We start from the raw sequence: 21,623 nt of genomic DNA, 5'->3' as shown, positions 1-21,623 counted from the left end.
CATTACAGCTTTTCAGCAAGAGGCATGAATATGAGAGTCAATAAAAATGATCAAAGTAATAAAACCAATTAATAAAAGGTTACTATTTTATTGGAAACAAGATTAGTTTATAAATAATACACCTATAAACTGTAGATCACAAATTTCTTCTACAATTACAAAAATAAATATTTTTCTTTCTGTAATAGAATAAACATCTTAATTTTTTGGAAATTTCAAGCTTAATCACTGACAGAATTGTATTCATATCTCTTATAATTGTCTTTCATATAGATATACCTGTTGCTTTTATTCTTTTATCTTATTTGTTCTTCTGTATTCCATTTCCGAATGTGCTGTCTCTACAGGAACTTTCGAAGTTGAAAACATTTTATGAGCTAAAATGATTTTTAAAAGCATGCTATTTTATAGGATGATAATTTGTGATGATTTAGTCAAACTAAATATTTAACCAGAAAGCAGTTAGTACTTTGTGAACTTTTCCTTAAACAATATACCACTTATTTCCTCATTTTTGGTAGTTCTTGAATGAATAATGCATGGCTCCTTCAGCTTGTCAACTTAAAAATATTTTTCTGTTTTGATTTTATTTGAACGAAAATCAGGTTTATTTATTGCACAGAAACTTAAAGTTGCATTTTCTTTGTCTCTCACATCTTTCTCTAGTCTTCACTTCCCTAAGATTTTTGTGTGCTGGGGAAGGAACCCAGGGCCTTATGGATGCCAGTCAAGCATTCTACCACCCAGAAAACCTCCCACCTCTTGCAAGCTTTGCTTTGACTTATTTTCATGCAAATGTGTGGTTGCAGAAGATATTGATATTCTTGTCATGCCTTGATGTGGTTTCTGAGCTTTGCAAATTTTGTGTGCAGTGTACATCTAATTGCTTGTAATGATTAATATGTAATCCACTTTAATTAACATGTTGGGATTAATATGTTGAGAAATTTAACTAATTATCTTTGCCTTCTAGAGTCCAAATAAATCTTACAATTATTTAAATACAGTGGATGTGAGAACAAAGTAGGGTGTTTTAAAGGCAGATCCTGGGGGTGTATGGGGGGGGTTGATTCCACAGAGTCCCTTTCAGAATGCCAGAGCTGATGTAGCATCTTCTCTCCACCTGAAACCCCTTGTATTGATTCTTATGCAAATTCAAGAACAGGGAAACTCTTAAGCAAGTGCAGGCTTGTCTTCCTATGAATGTCTCATCCTTTCCTGCTGGACTACAGATGGTGGCAGCTTCTATGACATCAGTAGTGTGCCCTTGAGGTCCTACTGCAGTTTAGACAAGATGGCTCTGACCACTTGTGGTTTCCCCTACTTCCTGTCTCATCAGCCCTGCTAGACTGGGAGAGGCTTCCCAGCAACCTCTGCAGGGCTTCTGAACTCCTGTCCACAGAGTCTGTTCTAACTGAAATTTCCTAGCCAAGCATTTACTAAGCTGAGACCAGTTTAGCCTTTCTTTGTATTATTTATAAACACTTGATTTCCTCTATTTTCCTAAAATTTGCATGAAACATTTGGCTGTGTCTTCTTTGCATAGAGTTGTCACTCCACTTGACTTATGCAACAGGCTGCTTAGTAACCATCTCATCATTTGCTGTCAGCACCCATTCCTCAGCAGCTGTTTGCTAGAAGGGTCACTTTTGCACATGTGACCCTGAGTCTGCTCATCCTAGGGGAAGAGGCATCAGCAACAGGATGCTTCAGACTGAGTCAGTAAGGATGAATGCCATGGTACTGCCATCTGTGCCACAGATCTTGCTGAGAGTATTCTGTGCCCATGATTGATTTATGTTCTGTAATACCATCTGACAGCTTTCTTGCATCCACAATATATCACTGTCCCTTGTCAGCCTAAATGCTGTTGATTCAAGCATGCAAATACATCTGTATATTTATCATCTATTTAAGAGGTGACCATTTTCATTGAACATCTATCTAGCTGGAAAATATCAGGCAACACAACCTTAAAGCAAAAACAACTCTTGTGGTCTTAATAACCTCTTTCTATCAGTGAAGCAATGCTGATGATTTATTCCATGAGAGGTCCTGCCCTGCAAGTGCATATTTCATCTCAAAGTAGCATGCATTTCATTGTGTCTATCTTCAAATGCCCATTCTGCCTGCTCTGATTCTGAAAGAGAACTTATAGAGGATGTTCTGCATGTTCCACCATTAAAGTACAATGGGTAAAATCTGCACAGTATGTCAATTTTTAGCTTCAGTGCCTATCAGGTTATTCTCAGCAAATACTTTGATCAGTTCCACAAAGTCCCAAGTTCAAAACTGGCAAGCACTGAGAGCAAGTACCCTTGACTGGGTGGATTTTAGACTCTAGGGTTCTGGGAGAGGGAAATTTCAGGGAGTTTGTCTCTTATAAAAACCTCAAAAGTCTCAATGAGACTGTTTACCCTTAAGTCACTGCATCTTACATTAAGGGACTATTGATTATATGCATTATTTCTCAGAATTATGTTGCCTTTTGGTTGTAAGCAATATAATGTTCATATCATGGTAAAAGTTAAAGATTAAGCATAATTTGTAACATTTTTGTTTCAAAATGATGATAAATAAGAAAGTTTATGTGATTCATAATACTATTTATATAACTCTTACATCATCAGTGATGTGAATGTCTAATATACACGAAGTCATTATAAGACATTTCTCAACTTGGATTTTTAGGCCAGTGGCATGCTTTACTGTCCAAAAATTCACACAATCCCACTGATGAGCCAATTATCCCTGAATCACAAATTTATCTAAATACAACTACAGTGACTCATCTGCCTCAGCATGTTTTGTGTGAAGCACAAACAAAAAACACATCTGATTTTTCTGGAGAAATGGAGGGTCATATAAAGATGCATGAAAACCATAACAGCACAGATACTTCAATTACACCATCACCCTGAACATGACACTTCCTATGGTCCTTGCGGATAGACAAAAATGACCCTCCTGAATGTATAAATTATTAAACATATAGATGACAAAAATTCTTTGCTTGACCAAACTTTAGTCAGGCTCCTGATCCTTCCCACTATTTTCTGCCAAAGAAGAATATAATTGCCTCTGGTCCCTTCCCTGAGTTTTCATTTCATTAAATTCATTGCAGGCCCACCTGCAATATGGACTTCCTTGAAAAGTCCTGTTTTCAGCAAGAACCCTGCTAAATCAGATAAGCAAGAATCTCCTTTGATACCTGGTCACCCTCAATATGTCATGAGATTCCTTTCCTCCTATCCCAGGGGTCTGGTCTGCACTGGTCCATCTGCACCAGGAATCTGGTGAGGTTGGCTCCGCTGAATGAATCTCAGACTGGAGGCCTTTTCTTAGTAATATTCTGTGCACCAATTCCCTCCTTCCTTCTCTGTGTTATATCTTTGCCCTACCTCACTCATATGATCCCCTTAGCACCTGTGTGAGAGATCCTACACCATTAGAGAGAAAAACCAAGGTTCCCATGACCACTTCCAGGGGCTGTTCTTATCATGCAGGTCATGACCACATCAATGAGTTAAAGCAGCTCTTTGTCATCATGAGAAGGTTTAGAACGTACAGAATGCTACAGTCAAAATCTTACTGGAATATAGAATCTTGTTCAGAATCAAAATTGCACACTATTATAAGCAATCAATTTTAGAAAATTATTATCGTTACAATTATTTACATCGCATATTTTCCACTTGGAATATTTTTCAGTTCTAAATTATAATTTTTAATTTAAACATGGACTTATACATGGTTTTAAATCTCACTCTCCCATTAATAGATATTTTTTTGTTTTTGGTGCTATGTTTTATTATGACTATTGCACCACATTGGGGGAATCTGAAAATTCAATTAAAAGCTAGCAATCACTTTAGGTGTCACCATATTTTAACAGGATTTTCAACCTGCAGGACATCCAATAGTGTTTACATAAGTGTCTCATTATCTCCTGTCTTGAGGCTAGGAGTCTTTTTTTAAAAAGCCAAGTCACCAAGTTTCATAGTACATATAAATCCTAGTGAGCTTCTGTCTTCCTGAAGTATTCGTATACCCTAAGGCTCACGACCTGCAGAAAGCTTCCTTCCTCACTGCTCTGCAAAGTCGGGTACCGACCCAGCTTTCCTGAGAACTTCGAAAGCATTGGTTCTATAGAGTCAACTTTAGTTTATTAAAAACTGCTGATCATGCCTGTTTACATGAGCATTATTCTCAAACACGACATTCTGGGTAAGGCTTCATGGTACAGTCAATTTCTCCAGTTACAAGTACCCCCTACTAAAGGCAAGAGGAGATTGTGGCTGAACTTATGCAAATTACTGTACTTTCATGCAAAATAATTCCAAGGTATGTATGTTTAGGATTGGGAGGAGAGTCAGGAGGAATAATAATTTTATTTTAAAAGTTTTTATTTTATCTGCACATGTTTGTAGCACATGAGTACATTCATAATGGGGAGTTGGAGCAAGTACATACCACATCTTAATTATTTTTTACTTCCCCTTCCTCTCCCTTTCCTCCTGTACAAAAAATAAAGCCTACTGGAGTGTTACAAATCTGTAGAAGATGGAGTGTGGGGGGCCTTGTCCCCCCCCCCCCCCCGCTAGTACTCTTGAGTGCCTTTTACGGGCATGTCTAAGCCTGCTGCAAGTCTACCCAGCAACAAGGAAGTAGCCCCAGTACCCTCCCCTTGCTCCCTCCCTCTAGCCCTATGGTATATATGCAGTAGCAGCTTCCGCAATAAACGAGACTTGATCAGAAACCTGTCTTGTCTCCATCTCTCGTGTCCCCTGTCCTTTGTCATTCTCACTCCCCCTCTAGGGTCTCCGTTGACTTACCCGCGGGCCGGGACAATGGAGATTTAAAGAGATTGCAGTTTATTTGTACTAATAATTTTCAAATGTGAAAGTTCTGTTCAGAGTTCATAAACAAGACTGTTACTATTGACAAGGACATGTGGATGACTCCAAGAATGGAAAACAAGATTATAAAGCCAATCTCCTCAAAAAGTTTCAGAAAATATCTATAAGCATGCCAATTGAGCATATTTCTAAAAGACAGAAAAGGTTCTATCTCATCTATAAAATGGATGAACATAAATATATAAAGAACAAAACCTTGCCATGTAAATATCTCATGAGATACATGCCATGAATACACCAAGATACCAAATAAAAAGATTCAGTAAATTTGGAGCAACTTTAGACAATTTTATTATTATAAAAACTCACAGGTAAGTCTGATATCCATACTCAATTGAGAACCCTTGGCCTAGAAAATGTTAGATTCAAAATGAAAAAAAAAAAAATCTAACCAAGTAAGCATTTTAAAACAATAAATTATCACTAATAATACCATTCTCTAATATCATGAGCATATTAGAAGCAGCACTGAACTCTGAAACTATAGAAAAACTCAGAACTATTTCATACTCATTTCTATATTTCCCCTGGTGTTAAATACGTTACAGAAAGTGAGAGCATTGACAGATTTCTGGGGACTTCTCATTTTAAAGGCAAAAGGAAAAGTTTTATTGCCTTGTACTAATTTGCTGGAAAAATTTATGATAGAGTATTGAAAAAATACACAAACTTATTACCTGCATGGAGACAATCACAGAGCAACTAGTCCAGCATGATCTATAAGCTCTTATATCTCCTCATTAAAGACTGTAGATAATTTTTAGGAAACTGGTAAATGATTTTAGGGCTTGGAAAAAACAATGGGCTGAGACAGAGTCCACAGGGGCTACAGAAACAGGGAAAGTGAATTATAAATTATTCTCCTTGCTTGACTTGATTGAATGGGACTGAGAAGACAAAAGTCTTTTGTCATACAAAATTCTGCACAGGTGCTGACATACTTTATTCTTTCTTCCTCCAATATGAGTTTAGTGAAACAAAAACTCAGGGAAGGGACCAGAGGTAACTGTTTTCTTCTTTGGCAGGTCCAGATTTTAGGAAGATAAGATGTGAGAATAGAGCTTCTTCCAGTGTTTGCTGGTCTCTAAATTCCTTTAATCTGAAATAACCAGCAAATCAGGGTGCCGTGATTTGGGGTGACAGTCCCTGGACTCTACCACAAAGCACATAATTTCTAAAATGGTTCATTAAGAGAGGTTATTCAAATAAGTTTAACTTAGGGGGTGAACTGAACATCTTTTCTAATTTGACAACTCTTCCTATGAAACTCATCAATAGTAATATATTTAAAAATCATTTTTTTCTGGTGTCCATTTTTACAAAGTAAAAGAACAAATCTGTGAATCATGAGGTGTCTTCTGGAGATTCACAGAGTTTTAGGTGCAAAAAATATTCTGAGGAAGTTAATTTATTTTCATTATATTTAGAATCTGATTTTATGAAGGCAATTTTTTAAAAAGTATCAGATGAGATTTGGTTATTCAATTAAGATAGGATTCTGAGAAACGACAGATTCAATCAAAGTGAAAACAAAACATGTACAAACAAACAGAGAGTTACAGGTTTATAAAAAACCTTAGCTGGCTCATTCAACAGCAAGGAGATTTTGTTTTCTTAAATAATGAAGAAACTAATAAAGACAATGTAAATCAGAGAACATTACCTCAGCGAATCATAGGATTTTCACTATCTATTTACATAGTCCAGTAAAAAAGAACACTTTGTTATGACAGGAATCTAAAAGATGTCTCCATAAGATCCCTGTGCCCTGAGTGGTCAATAAAACCCTACTCTAGGTCCTCTTGTGAAGCAACTTTCTAGATGGAATTAGTGCTAGTAATCAGTTGACTTTAACATAGGGAGATTCCCCTGATGTTCTAATGGTGTCTAACAGTCCCAAAGTAACCTCAGAAGCCCTTAAAAAAGAAGAAAAAGAAGCAAAACAGGCTGCAGAGAGGAGGTAAAGCTGGCGATCAGAGAGAGTCAAAAAGGAGACACTTGACCAACCATTGTAGGCTTTGAAGGTAGAAGAGGAGGCTAGGACCCAGGGAACATGGGTGGCCTTAGGGGCTGAGATCAACCCCTTGCTGAATTCCAGGCAGGAAATATTTTTCCAATCCTACATTGTGGGGAGGAATGCTACATAATTTTAGGGAAAAACCATTTGATTAGGCCTAGTTCTCCTGCCTACAGGCCAGCTGTGGAATTCCAAGACATAACTCCATTTCGGCTCCCGGTCACAACTGAGACCTCAGTGATCTGGTGATGCTGTGATTCTCCAGGACAAGATTACACCAGCTGAAAACATCCTGGGAAGAACAAACATCTACTCAGTTCTTCATTGTTCTTGGATTGTTATGCTTTGTTTATCTGATGTACTGAATTCTCCGCAAGTCATTTGTTACATCAGTTTCTCCCAATGTACTGAATAAAAGATGCGGTAAGATGGGGGCTTTCATCTTTGCCCCCCCCCCAAGAGCAGCACTGATCAAACCCAAAGCTCAGCTTCTTCTCCAAGTCTCATTTTTCTACATTTCCTGCGTAATAAGTTAATTTGCTGTGTGCTGCCATGCCTCACAGGACACTAGGACTCACTGCAGAGGTTCTGGTAACATCCCCTTTCCCTTTTCCCTACACTACAATTGCCTAGGAGCTGATTTTTCACAAAAGGTCAATCAGCATCAACCATAAACTTGAGAGCTACTCTTTCCTTTGAGACTCCAGGAAGGAATGCAGTGTTACCAGCACCTTGAACACTGTCTTAGTCACTTCCTCATTGCTGGAACAAAATATCCAATACCCACTACTTTAAAAAGCAGAGATTTATTTGGCCTTATAGTTTTTAGAGGTTTTTGCCCACAGTCAGTGGACTCCAATGCAGAAACACCATGATGGAAGAGCTTGGGTAGAGGACAGCTGTTCACCCCATGGTGGTTGGGAAGATGTGCGAGAAGGGACGAGCTGGGGAGGGAGAGGCACCCTTCCAGGTTATGCCCCAGTGGCCACCTCTAACCAGGCTCTGTTTCCTACCAGCATGCTGAGCTGCTGAGCCCATTCGTGGGTGAATCCCCATGACCTCCACGATCCTATCACCTTTGAAAAACTCCACCTCTGAGCACATGAGAGCTTTGGACCAAAACCATAAAATCTGCCTGTGTGAGTCTAAGTAGATACCAGAGCTATGCCTGGACTTTTGACATCCAGGAATGGGAAATAGTAAACTGGTGTTTCTGTTTTAAGTATTTGAATTTGTGGTATTTTATTAAGGTGCAAAAATACCTACCTAGCACACCATTTATGGTGTAGGCAAAGGCAATAAACAGTAAACTAAACAACAGGCTCCTCATGAGTGAACAGGTCTGCAAAGATGTTAGTATCTTTCATACTTTTTCCAACTATGGCATCTAAGCCAAATAAATTCACCTCCTCAGTTTTGTGTTTCATTATGCACTTTAATATTCCAGAAACAACTGATACTTTATAAAAATACTCTAAGTCTGATGTTGAAGGGGCCTGGGAGGTGAGAATTAATTTCATAGTAATGCTAAGAAACTATTAATAAGAAATTATTCATTTTTGTTCTTTTTGAATAAATTAGTGAATAAAACAATACTTTATCAATTCTCATTTCTAATATGATATACATTGATAGTTGAAACACATAAATGAAAGTTCTTCTGAATTCTTAAAATGTATTAAGAATGTATAGGAATCTTGAGACAAAACTAGTCTTTTTGTAGCAAGCACAGTTTTATTTCTTATTGTTGTTCCTTCAACCACTTATGTAAATGATAAACTTTAATCAAAGTAATTAAATTCTGCTTTCAACAGGATGTTGGACAGTGGAAAACTATAAACAGTGCATCACACTCCAGCATTTTTAGCAGAATTAAGGTCCCTATGAATATGCATAGTACATCTTTCTACACCCTCAACCTCCCATTTACACTTCTTAAAGTGGCAAAAATGAATACATTTGTTAGCATTGCTTAAATATGTAGACTCTGTAGTATACAAAAGTAAAAAGAAAAGATAAATGAACTTTAAATTATATTAATTAATCAAACTACTTATAAATGATCTAAATATCCAATGATTATTCATCAAGTAGCTCAATTTAATATCAGTACAAGTTACTGGTAAGTTAGACGAAAATGAATTTCAAGCTTTGTGGTAGACTGAACAAAAGGAAAAAGTATATGAAGTGTAAAGAATGAAATCTGTTTGTGATGAAACTTAAACAATGTTATTATAATTCATTATTCAAAAATAGTTTTCTATAAGAATCAGGACTCTGCTTTGAATTGCTGCCATTACAAAAAGAAAAAGTTTATTTCAAACAGCGATAATATAAATAATAATTTCATAAATGCAGAGATTTTTTTAAAAAGTATGTAATTCAGATGGACTTTATCTGAGCTTTTTTGGATAAGCAAGAGCTATGGAATAAAAATAACTCTTTCTAAAGTGGTGAATTTAAAAGCTAGTGTAGCAGTGACTTCAAAGAAGTTGGTAGACTGACTCCAAATTTTCTCCCTTTCCCTTGGTTAAAAAAAATGATAATACTAGTAAAAACTGTCAGAATTACTTTTTTCCAGAACTCTAGAAATTAATCCAGGGATCATCACCACCTGGGGAGAATTTAAGAAAACTGCCTTAATCTTATTAAGAACAATGAAGAAAAACAGTGAAATTATAATGATGAGAATAAGAACAATAGCATTTACCCTTTAATTAGCCCTATCCTCCATTTCCCTGCTCAGCAGTAGCTTTGGAAACCAATGTCTTGCAACCAATCTCAGTGGAAATAGAATGAAACTACAATTCTGTCAAAATCTTGCCCTCAGAAAACATACATTTGTCTGTCTGAAGGCCCCTAGAAGATCACATTCAAAGGCTGGTCTTTGCTTCACTGAGCTCAGAACTGCTGTAGTGCTAAATACCCCTTCTAGTGGGGGGAGTTTTGGAAAAGCTTTACAGACAAAAGTTTAAAAAAATCACTGCTACCTGAGGCAATGATTGCCAACAGGGGAAACAGACTAACAAGAGTCTTAAAATTGAAAGCCAAAGAATGAGATGTCCATGAGAGCTGTGAGTAGTTCCTGGAGTCTAGAAGGTGTGTGCTCCCAAGGCTGTGCTAATGCCCAGGAAATATGTGAGCAGACCAAGTCTCTTACCTTTGGCTGCCTCAATGGCAAGGCAGGGGTGCCCACTGCCTCCTGCATGCTGACAGGATTCCCCAAAACAACACTGCATCCCAAGACTGCAGTGGACACATCTGGCAGTGAATATACACCTTACAAAGCTATTTTGGAAAAGTCACTAAATATAAATTGCCACTACTACCATAAGCAGGAAAAACAACAAATCAAAAGGGATAGGTGAGAATCTAATCTTCAGACTTGCCACATTCTAATACTTTCAGCACTCTGTGTAACAAAGAATCATGAGAGGTGCAGAGAAACAAGAGTGCATAACCCACCATAATGGAAAAAGCAGCAAATAGAAATGGTCCCAGACAAAGCTCAGATGCTGGATTTACTGAACAAAGACCAGAAATCAGTCTGCATGTGTTTCCACAGCTGCTGCAACAAAGAACCACTCTCTAGGTGGCTCACAATGGCAGAACTTTCTTGTCTCACAGTTCTAGTGATGGGAAATATAAAAGCAAGTTGTTCTGCTCCCTCTGAAACCAGTAGAGCAATTTTTTTTTGCCTTTTTATAGATTCTGGTGACTGCTGGCCAGCACTGGCATGCCCTGGGTTGCAGCAGCATAGCACCATTTATGCCACTTCCCTGTGCTGACCTCCCTGTGTCTCTGTCTTCATGCTCTTAAAATGACACTAACCACATAATACTAGCAGCACACCCTACTCCACTATGACTTCATCTCAGTGTCACAAATTTCACCTAGGATGTGCCTATTTTTAAATAGAGTCACATTCTGAGGTACAGAGGTTTAGAATTTCAGCACATTGTTTTGTAGGGAGACATAAGCCCAATACTATTTTAAGTATGTTCAAAGAACCAGAAGAAACAATGTTTAAATAATTCTAGAAAAGTATTAAAATAGTATTTTACCAAAGAGGAAATATTGATAAATTAACAGAAATTATAAAAAAGAAAACAAATAGAAATTCCAGAGTTCCAAAGAAAAACAATTTAAATGAAGAAATTACTAGTGGACTCAATACCACTTTTGAACAGATGGAAAAATCAGAACACCTGAAGATATATAACCCCATGTTGTTCAGTCTGAAGAACAGAAAGGATATGGAATGCACAAAAATGATCAAACCACCAGAAAGCTGGTGACCCTATTAAGCTGAGGAACACAGGCAAACCTAGGGTCCAAGAACAAGAGGGAAGAAAGGAAGGGCAGAAAGGATATCTGAAGAAACAATGGCCCAAAATTAACAAAGTTGATGAAAAATATTAACCTATACATCTAAGAAACTTGGTAACCTCAAGTGACAAGCCCAAAGACAGTATACCTTGACACATTACACAGAAACTGTTTAAAGACAAAGAGAACTGAGAAAGCAACAAATAAGTGATTTTTTTATGCATGAAGTTTTATTAATAAGAGTTCAGCTGATTTCTCATCAGAAACCATGAAGGACAAAATGTTGTAGCACCACACATTCAAAGTTCTGGAAGAAAAATACTTGTCAATCAAAAATTCTATATCTGGAAAAAACTATTCTTTAATAATGAAGGAGAAATCAAACATACCCCCATAAACAAAAACATAGAGTTTGTCAATATCAGACCTGCCCCTGACAAAATACAACAGGGAGTCGTTTGGGCTGAAATGAAAAGATGCTGGATGGTAAATTGAACTCACATGAAAAAATAAAAAATGCTGGTAAAGGCAACTACTTAGGTAAATACAAAAGGCTGTATATAGAGACTGTAATGTATTGTTTGTAACCCCTTGTTTATTATCTTATTTAAAGTCTAACTGCATAAAACATCAATTATAAAATCACAGTCTTAGTCCCACAATGTATAGTGATGTACTTGGTAACAATAGTATGCAGGAATGAGGGACAAAGCTACGAGGGAACAAATGTTTGCAACCACTGAAATCAGGTGATAGCAATATAAATTAGATCATCATAAGTTAACATGTTGATTATAAATGTGAGGCACTCACTCACAAAATCAGTACATAATAAGAATGTGGTAAATAAATAACAAGATAATTTAAATGATAGAATAGAAAGTATTCAACTAACATAAAAGAACACAATGATGGAGAAATTGAGGAACAAAATGATATATAAGACATATAAAAATAGCAAAATGATAAGTGTCTTACTTTATCAATATTTAGATCAAATGTAAATATATTAATTGGCAGAAATCAACATAGGGACTATAAAGTAAGACTCAACTATCTGCTGTGTAAAATAGGCTCCCTTTAGACCCAAGGACAAAGACAGGTTGAGAGTAATGAATGATATCCATGCAGACCTACCATAAGACAGCAAAAGAGCCTATGATAGCAAAAGTTTATAAGAAAAATATTGTTTTGATAGACAAAGAAAGAACATTACATAAGATCAGAAGCATCAATTATCATGAAGATATAGCAATTATAAATATCAATGCACGTAATATCAGAGCCTCGAATACATGAAACCAAAACTGCTAAAACTGCAAGGAGATATAGTGCTACCATAAATGGAGACATTAATACTTTCTATCATAGAACAATTAGACAGAAGATCACCAAGAAACTAGAAGACTAGATTAAAATTATAAAACAAGTTAACTTACAGCCAGCCCTCTACAGAAACAGCAAATATACATTACGATGAAACACACAGAACATCCCTGAGGATAGACCATAAGTCAGGACACAAAACAAGTTTAAATACCTAGAAAAGAATTGAAATCACAACAAGCTTGTTCTTTGATCACAAGGGAATAAAAACTAGAAATAAATAGCAGAAGGTAAACTAGAAATATTTTAAATACATGGAGATTAAACAATATACAGTGATATTTTGGTTCACAAACCCTTCTATTCATGAATAATTCAGTTCTCTGAACAGAAGCTTTCTGAAAAATTTTGTTTCCATTCTCAAATTCTGCATCAGGTGAGATTGAATCTTATAGGGAAATTTTATTCAGTTTTTGACCAATTTTGTTGATGACCAGTATCATAGAATGAATTAAGTTTGTGAATGGAGGTACCTCTGTACTCTTAAACAATAAATGGATAGAGAAGAAGTCATATATAAAATTAGAAAATAATTTGAAATGAATGAAAGCTAAAGCACTATATACTAAAATTTATGGGATGCAGTAAAAGAAGTGGCTGGAGATGAATTTATAGCTGTAAATACCATTTTAAAAAGATGACAGATCTTAAATAAGTAATTTCCATTTTTCATACTAAAACCTAGGAAAAGAAAAGAAAAAGCTAATCCCAAAGTAGCAGAAGGAAGGATGTAATAAAGTTCAGAGTGGTGAAAAATTCTAAAAGTGAAAAATAATTTTAAAAACCTAATGAAATCAAAAGCTAGGTCTTTAAAAATTTTAACAAAATTGACAAACCTTTAGCTAGACTGCCTAAGAAAAGAAGTTAAATATCAAAGAGCAGTTGCATCTGTACTGACCTCACCAAAACACAAGGTAGTTGAAAGATCACACTATGAACAAAGGCAATGCCAATGAACTAGGTAAACTAGAGGAGATGAAAAATTTTTTAGACATACAGAAATTACTAAAACTGACTCCTACACAAATAAAAAAATATAACAAGGCATATAACAAGAAGAGATTGAAATAATAAACTAAAAATATCCACAAATAAAAGACTAAAAACTGATGATCTCACTTGTGAATTCTATCAAATGTTTACAAAGGAATTAACACCAATCCTCTTGCAACACCTACTAAGATTTTTAACAAACTTTCCACATTGTCCTGTTTAAAGGAGTGGCTTGTCCATGTCCCCTCAGATTTGCAATGATATTTTCTTAGTTCATGCTATGGTTCAATCAATATTTTTTAGACTTCCATGCATATTCAAAGGAAGATTTTTTTTATTAGAATATGCTTGTGATGCATAACAAATACATTCATCGTGGGCAATTGGTACATACACATATCACACCTTGATCCTTTTTACTTGCTGTTTTTGTCCCCTCTTCATTTTCAGACACCTTCCAATCTCCACAAATCCTATCTCCCTATTCCTATCACTGATAGGGAAAAGTTTTAAAGTAAGGTTAGCAGATTAGCTATTGAAGTAGTTATGAAAGCAAAATAGGTAGTGAATCCCTTTAAAAGTTTGCCTTAGCCCATTGCTTTTGTTGTTTAAAGTGAAGGTTATATAACTCCTTTGATCTGTAGCTCCACTATAGATAACATCCTAGCTCTGAAGAACAAAGTGGGAATCCTTGAACAAATTTGTGATGTATGTGCCTTAACTGTCATGTGTTTAGGACTGTAATCAGTGACAGAAACCACCTGTGTCTAACCATTAAACAGGAATTGGAACTTTATTTACTTAAAAAAGACCACTAGGGATGAGATAATGACTTACAAAAGTATGAAAGGTGATGGACAAAGAACACAGGGTACAGACTCTGACCAGACCAGTTTTTGGCAGTCCTGCCTGCTAGTGTGTGAAGACCTTTGTTTTTTTACCCAACTTCTGTGTCTCTGTACATTTCTTTCTGTGATTCTGGAACATTTGGTTCCCTGACTGGGAATTGGGAAAGAAGTGGCCCTTTTGGGCATCGGCCTGAACTCCACCAGAGGGAGTAGCTCTTTGCCTCCTCAAGGGGAATGGCACACCCCTGGAACTAATTTCCTAGGCTCCCCAACAGGACACAGAGACCTGCTCCCCAGTGTCAGATCACCCCAAACCAAGACAGAAGACAACAGAAGGAGGGCTGCTGCTTTTGGTGTCTCATCTGTCTCTTTCCTTTGCTTGATGAGAAACGCTGAGAAATCCCCTAGTTGTTAACTTTTGGTTTTGCTTTGGTTTCACTTTGTGAATTTGTATTCTGTAACTTTGGGCAAATACAGCACAGGGGCCTGATCATCTCTTGTGCTTTGCCATTTGGGGAGGTTGCTCTTCCCATTTGTTTTGGTTCACTTTGTGAACTTTGGACAAACAATGCAGGGGCCTGATCACCCCTTGTGCTTTGCCATTTGGGGAGGTAGCTTCTTTCATTTGTTTTGGTTACAGTTGGGGGTCACTGGGAGGGAATGTGATAACTTCTGAATAAATGTGTGAATGAAAGAGTTCTGGATGGGAGAGTGTGTGGAACAAGCTGCAGAACACGACAAAGGGAGGAAGTGCTTGAGCTTAAAGAGTCCTCCCCAGAGTCGCAGAATTTGTGTGAGATTTTGTGGCTGTGTTTAACAAAGGCACAGCAGTGAGCTTATGCTACAGCACACCTTAGCCTGAATGGACCTTAAAGTGTCTGAGAAGCCTGCAGCCAGGCAGGCAAGTGAGTGATCCCCACCTTTGTTTGTCTTGCGTCTCCATACAAGGGTACCCCCACACACACCAACACTCTGATCGGCCAATCGTGGGGACAGAAATATCTCATCCTACTGTTTTGGAATGCATGGTTAGGAATTTTAAGAAAGGTTTTAATGGAAATTATGGCATTAAGATGAAACCCCAAAACTTAGAGCCTTTTGTGAGTTAGAATGGCCTATGCTTTGCCCAGCTGGGTCAACTGAGAGATCCCTAGATGAAGGTCTCATTTGGTCCATCTGGCTAACAATCACTGCCCCTGGATGGGAACATCCAGATAAATTTCTCTATATTGATTCATGGCTCAACTTGTGTCACAGAATGCCTCCTTACCTTCATATGTGCGCCCTGGAAGCAAAAAACAATATCCTGGGCCTCCATCAGAAAGAGGACCATGCTGGAAAGAAATTGGTCCTTTCAGATCCAGACCAAGAGAATTTAGATTTTCCCCCTCCTTTTGTGTTGCTAAATTGACAGATTCAGAGGAGGTGGGGACACAAGCCTGAGAACTGCTTGACTTTAGTCCACCAGAGGGTGGGTGCTGTGGTCAGACTCAGAGCAGATTGAATAGGGCTTGCACTCAAGTTGGATAAAGGAATTGAAAAGAGAAAATAAGTAATGGATTGAAAACAGCTAAGAAAGCTCTGAAGGGCATAAAACAAATCCAGAGAAAGTAAGAAATTTTACAAGAGAAATCAAGTTACAAATTTTAACTAATTGATAAATGTATCTGTGTTTCAGTTTGAATTGATGTTTAATTGGTGTGCTTAAAATATTTCTTGTACATTTCAAATTCTTTAATTGTAATTATAGGGTTAACTTGCTCTTTTCTGTACTTTGTCAATTAAAAAAATTCAAGGTCACTACTGCTCTATTGGCAGCCAACCAAATTTAAAGTGTAAAAAATCTGAGAACAAAAACAGGACACTTTAAAATTTTAACAGCTAAAGACAAGTTTGTGACAAAAGGTCTATAGTAAGTGAGATAAAAAAATATTAAAAAGCTATAAAAAGGGATGCAATTTTGATGTAAGAAATTTTGTATGTTTGTCTTGTTAGAAAGATAAAAGAGATATATAAGACTGGAAGGTTTAGGTATGTCAAAAGATATACAAAAGTGATTTAACAAAAAAAAAGTATGATTGTTGGTTTCAAGTTTGTTATGAAAAGTTTAAATATGTTTACATTAGTTGTCATCAAAGGGTTAAATTCTAAGTATGTTACTAATATGTGCGCATCAGTCATCTTCAAAGAGTTTAAGAGCCAACAGGTTACAATATGACCTCCTCCTTTATAGTGAGTTAAAAAAAAAACTGTTGGAAAAAGGCACAAATATGTCAGACCAAGATGCAGTATTTGAGATTTGACTTAAAGGACAAAAGGAGGCTTGGTCCAGAGAAAAAAGTCATTTATTCTCTGCCATGACCCCTCCAAAATGCTTCAATTATTTGATTCCATCTTTGTTATCCATTGTCTTAATTGGGAGGATTGTGAAAAACTTTGTAGAACTTTGTTAACCTCTAAAAAATACAGAGAGTTTTAGGAAAAATGAAAAAGTTAATGCCACTAGAATGTCGGGTGCTATTCAAAATCCAGACGCTTGATATGAGCAGCAGTTTCCAGTAAATATGTGGCCCAATTGGAATCCCAATACCCCAGTAGGCCAGGAGAGCTTAAGAAGTCACTGGACGGCCCTTCTGACTAGGATACAAGCAAGAGGCCTGGGAAATTTTATGAGTGGCTTCACGAGGTCTACAGAATATACACACCATTAGACCCTGCTGTTCCAGATAACTGTCAGTTAAGCAATACGACCTTTGTAACTCAGTCAGCTCCAGGCATTAGAAGGAAGATTCAGAAACAAGAGACTTGGGAAGGCATGAATATAATACAACTGCTGCAATTAGCTAGGAAAGTATATGTGAACAGAGAGTCAGTGAGAGAGAGACAGTGAGCAAGAAAGAAAGATGAGTGAGATGACAGGAAAACAATGGCTATGGGAGCCAAGGAAGAGAGGGAGAGAGAAAAAGACAGGGAATGAAACCAGAGGGAAAGCAGAAAAAAGGCTTTAGGTATAGAGACTTAGAGTTTTACCAGTGTGCATATTGTAAAGAGAAAGGACACCATAAGAATAAGTGCCCAAGGCTCAAGGAAAAGAAAAAGCAGGACTTAAAGGAAAGGAAGGATACTGGCGCATTGTTGCCTGTGATGGAAGACAGTGACTGAGACAGACCAGGCTCAATGCAGCTAGGCCCCCACGAGCCCATGGTTGATATAAAGATAGGGGGCCAAAGTATGTCCTTATGGTGGATAGTGGAACAGAACATTCAGTAGCAACAGCTCCAGTTGCCCCTCTGAGCAGAAAGTGCATCCAAGTGATTGGTGCCACCGGAATTTCGGAAAAGCTCCAGTTCTGCTAGGAAAGGACATGTGAAATTGGAGGACATAAAGTGAAACATGAATTTTCATATATGCCAGAATGTCCTATCCCCTTACTAGGAAGAGATTTATTATCTAAATTGGGAGCTAAAATACTTTTCACCCAATGAGGAAATGCATCTCTGCATTTAGACCCAGGAAGAGATCTCGTCATGATGGTAACTACTAAAAGGAAGGATGAATGGCAGTGTTACTATGTGGATGATGTTTGCCAGGCTCTGCAAGAGTTAAAAACTATATTTCCTGGAGTATGGGCAAAGGAATCACCCCCAGGCTTAGCTAGGAATCCTTCACCTATAGTTATAGAATTAGAAGACAATTCAACCCCCATTGCTCTAAAATAATACCCAATATCCAGGTAAGCCCGAGTTGGAATCAACCCCCATATCATGAGACTAAAGGAATTTGGATTTATAAGAGAATGTAAGTCACCTAGGAACACCGCTTGGCTGCCCGTTTGAAAACCTGATGGTGACTATAGGCCAGTGCAAGATCTATGGGCTGTAAATGACAGAACAGTAACACTGCACCCAGTGGTCCCTGACCCTTATACTTTGCTGGGTCTAATAGAGGCAGCATGGTTTACTTGTTTGGACTTAAGAGATGCCTTCTTTTGCCTTTGCATCACTCCCCTTAGTCAACCCATCTTTGCATTTGAATGGGAGGACCCAAGTGATGAAAAAAAAGACCCAGTTTACTTGGACCAGTTTGCCACAGGGATTTAAAACTCACCTACTCTTTATGGGGAAGCCCTAGCCAAGGACTTGCTTGCCTTCCCCGTGGAACAATATATCTGTGTCCTACTGTAGTATGTGGCTAACTTACTGTTATGCAGCCCAACCCAAGAACAGTGCTGGGAAGTCACCAAAAAGTTGTTGCTACACTTACAAGAAAACTGGATATAAGGAATCATAGGAAAAAGCCCAGATTTGTGTACAGCATGTTAAATATTTAGGATTTCAAATAACACAGGGTATGCATTGCTAGGAAGTGAAAGGTTATTAGTGCTATCCCTAAGCCCCAAACAAAGAAGCAGCTGAGAGAGTTTCTTGGGGTGGCAGGCTTCTGTAAAATTTGGATTCCAGGTTTTACAGGAATCTCTAAACTCCTTTATGAAGCCCTAAAGGGACAAGAGGAGAATCATCTGCATTGGACTGTAGAACAGGAGGAAGCTTTTTAAAAAAATTAAAATTGACTTAGGCAGCTGCCCCAGCCCTAGGCATACCAGATGTAGAGCAGCCCTTTACTCTATATATGACTGAAAAAAAAACATGTGGCCCTTGGAGTGTTGACCCAAGAAGTAGGCCCATGGAATCAACCAGTGGCATATTTGTCTAAGAATTTAGATTCAGGAGCAAAAGGATTGCCTCATTGTTTTGGGGCCTTAGCAACTTCAATTCTGTTGATTCAAGAAATAGACAAGCTGACTTTAGGTCAGGGACTGACTGTGCAGGTTTCACACGTGGTACTAGAACTGCTGAACTCAAGGGAACATCATTGGCTCTCAAATAATTGGGTTGCTCAGTATCAAGCCCTTCTCTGTGAGAATCCTCACTTGTGGTTTTTTTCTGTAAAAACTTTAAACCCTGCTACCTTCTTGACCATGGAGACAGGCCCTCCTGATCACTTCTGCTTGAGTGTCACCAATGAGCTCTTTTCCAGCTGCCCTGATCTGCAAGTGACACCCTTGTCTGATGCTGACCTCGTCCTGTTCACGGATGGGAGCAGCTTCATGGAAGATGAGATTCACCATGCTGGATATACACTAACCACAAAGGATGAGGTGATCCTAGCCTGGGCCCCATCCTTTTGGCTGGTCAGTACAATGGCCTCTGGGCACTCATACAAGCACTCCGATGGACAAAGGGTAAAAAGGTAAATATATATATACAGACTCTCATTATGCATTTGCTCCATGGCATGATTCATCAAGAGCAAGGTCTTCTCACAGCAGAAGGGATGCAAATAAAAAATAGACAGAAAATTGTACAGTTGCTAGAGGCAATGTGGGAACCTAGCAAAGTCACATTAATACATTGTTCAGGACATCAGAAAAACAAAAACTTCATTACACACGGTAACAATAAAGCTGATGCTGAAAGCCAAGAAAGACAACGTACTCAAAGCCCTGCTCTCACCACTCCAGAGGCTGATGAGTCAATGCATGGCTGAAGAATGGGAGCACCAGGAAAGGCAGCAAGGACTCTTGTGCTATGCCAGATAGTTACTGCTCTGAGTTTCTTTGTTTTCAAACTGTGGATGTTTAAGCCTAGTGATAAAAAGTTTGATGAACAATATGTAACTTTTAAAATGGTAAAATGAAAACCAGAGGGCTCTCCTTTTATGATGCTCTTGGATGCCTGCCTAAAGGAACATTATGTGGGGCCTGGGATAACTTCTGACTGTGGGGACTATTCAAAAGAAAAATTATATTGCAAAGAGAAAACACAAGTTTGGATCAACAGCTCCCTTGTTGGATGAGCCATTGGTAATTGTAACAATTGTAAACAAGGTCAATGTAATCCTATGTCTATGTATATGCCAGCCCCATGGGATCCCATTTTGCTACAAGGAGTAATATATTTCATTAGGACAAGAAATGAAAAAAAAGATCTTGAGGAAATTTGAGATACACTTCAGGCTTTAAAAACCCAGTTAGATTCTTTAGCCAATGTGGTGCTACAAAGTAGGCATGCTCTCAATTTGCTAACAGTGCAGAAAGGAGGGACTTGCTTATTCCTTGGTAAAAATGTTGTTATTATGCTAATGAATCTGGTGTAGTACAAGAATCACTAGACAAACTGAAAGATCGGTTCAAAGCTCTTAATGAGAAATTTGGTATGAGAGCCATCTTATGGGATTAATTTTACTTGGGCAGGATAAAAACCTTGGATAGGACCTCTTCTGAGTCCCCTTCTTGTTACAATATTAGTATTAATGCTTGGTCCTTGTGTTATTCAATGGATCTCAAGATTTATACAGCAGAGTATTGCTGCTGCTGAACACTATCAAATGCTAGTATTAAGAAATACAGATAAGTTAGATAAAACATACTATGGATAGAAGATTTATCCCAAAGTAGACAAAGGGAGGAATGATAGGGGAAAGTTTTAAAGTAAATTTAGTAGATTAGATATTAAAATAGTTGTGGAAGCAAAATAGTTAGTGTACCCCTTTAAAAGCTTGCCTTAGCCCATTGCTTTTGTTGTTTAAAGTGAAGATTATATAGCTCCTTTGATCTGTAGCTCCACTATAGATAGCATCCTAGCTCTGAAGAACCAAGTAGGAATCCTTGGACAAACTTGTGATATATGTGCCTTAACTGTCATGTGTTTAGGACTGTACTCAGTGACAGAAACCACCTGTGTCTAACCATTAAACAGAAATTGGAACTTTATTTACTTAACAAAGACCACTAGAGATGAGATAATGACTGACAAAAGTATGAAAGGTGATGGACAAAGAACACAGGGTGCAGACTCTGACCAGACCAGTTTCTGGCAGTCCTGTCCGCTTGTGAGTAAATTTGTTTTTTTACCCAACTTCTACGTCTCTGTGTGTTTCTTTCCACAATTCTGGAACATCACCTATCTTTTATTTTGCTCTTAACACTTTCATGAAGGGCTATAATTCATATATCTTGCTGTCAGGCAGCTCTGAATCATGGTGGTACATGCATTTAAAAGATAAAATATGCTTAAAATTGTTATGCAGCAGAGTTTATGTAAACTATTTATTTTAAACATGGAACCTAGA

General features: G+C 37.6%; 1 pseudogene across 1 annotated transcript in view; it reads left to right on the top strand.

The window, feature by feature from the left end:
* Positions 1-21,409, top strand: part of LOC106008702 (contactin-associated protein-like 3B) — a 100,495-nt pseudogene extending 79,086 nt beyond the window's left edge. Inside the window, exon 12 of the transcript XR_015451055.1 lies at positions 7,113-21,409. The product of XR_015451055.1 is annotated as a contactin-associated protein-like 3B (transcript). The remainder of the gene's footprint in view (positions 1-7,112) is intronic.
* The last annotated feature ends 214 nt before the right edge of the window (positions 21,410-21,623 follow it).

Source organism: Heterocephalus glaber, unplaced genomic scaffold, assembly GCF_053883595.1.
Source record: "Heterocephalus glaber isolate CG9 unplaced genomic scaffold, H.glaber_assembly_v1.0 deba00001146, whole genome shotgun sequence".
Lineage (NCBI taxonomy): Eukaryota > Metazoa > Chordata > Mammalia > Rodentia > Bathyergidae > Heterocephalus > Heterocephalus glaber.
Note: the sequence above shows the minus strand (reverse complement) of the source record. Positions and strands in the feature narration are given on the sequence as shown.